Source organism: Aotus nancymaae, unplaced genomic scaffold (genome assembly GCF_030222135.1).
Source record: "Aotus nancymaae isolate 86718 unplaced genomic scaffold, 86718_ANA_hifiasm-v0.15.2.pri h1tg000058l, whole genome shotgun sequence".
NCBI classification, from domain to species: domain Eukaryota; kingdom Metazoa; phylum Chordata; class Mammalia; order Primates; family Aotidae; genus Aotus; species Aotus nancymaae.
Genome location: NW_026988472.1, coordinates 38386951 through 38387662, shown reverse-complemented (window position 1 = coordinate 38387662; position 712 = coordinate 38386951). Strand labels below are relative to the sequence as shown.

Here is a 712-nt window from a genome sequence, read left to right as displayed (position 1 = left end):
TTCCTGGTCCTCTCCCTCCTACCACCCTCCACCTTCGATAGGCCCCCGGGTGTGTTGTTCCCTTCTATTTGTCCATGTGTTCTCATCAACAAGTCAGCTTTTCTTTTGAAATTTTGTTTTCTATGAGATGATGTATATGCATGTGTGTTTTCACCCAGGTTGTTAAATATTGGCAACAGATAACCTTATAATGTATACATGTAACGCAAAATTGTTGTGATAATTTTTGTGCAGAGGTGATATTGCAGCTAATGAGATTTTAATCAAAGCACAATTATTGCTGATTGAAAGTTGTCATCAGCTTAGGCAACATAGCAAGACCCTGTCTCTACAACAAAGATTTTAAAAAAGTTAACCGGGTATAGTGGCCCAGGTTTGTAGCCCTAGCTACTTGGGAGGCTGAGGCAGGAAGATCGCTTGAGCCCAGGAGTTCAAGGCTGCAGTGAGCTATGAGTGCACCACTGCACTCCAGCCTGGGTGACAGAGCAATATCCCATCTCTAAAAATTGAAAAGGAAGAAAGAAAGTTGTCATGACTGTTAAAAATTGTTAGGCGAGATTAATCATATTTAAATGCTAAACTTTAGCTCAGACATCTTCTCTAAGTTCTAGATCCCATTTGGATTAATGGTACCTCAAATTCAACATATCCCAAACTCATCTCAAACTTGGTCCAATTCCTGCATAACCTCATTCAGTAAATGTATCAGTAT

The 712-nt window shown here is 39.9% G+C and overlaps 1 pseudogene; it reads left to right on the top strand.

Moving 5' to 3' along the window:
* Positions 1–222: 222 nt before the first annotated feature.
* LOC135270037 (U4 spliceosomal RNA) lies at positions 223–302 on the top strand (annotated as a pseudogene).
* The last annotated feature ends 410 nt before the right edge of the window (positions 303–712 follow it).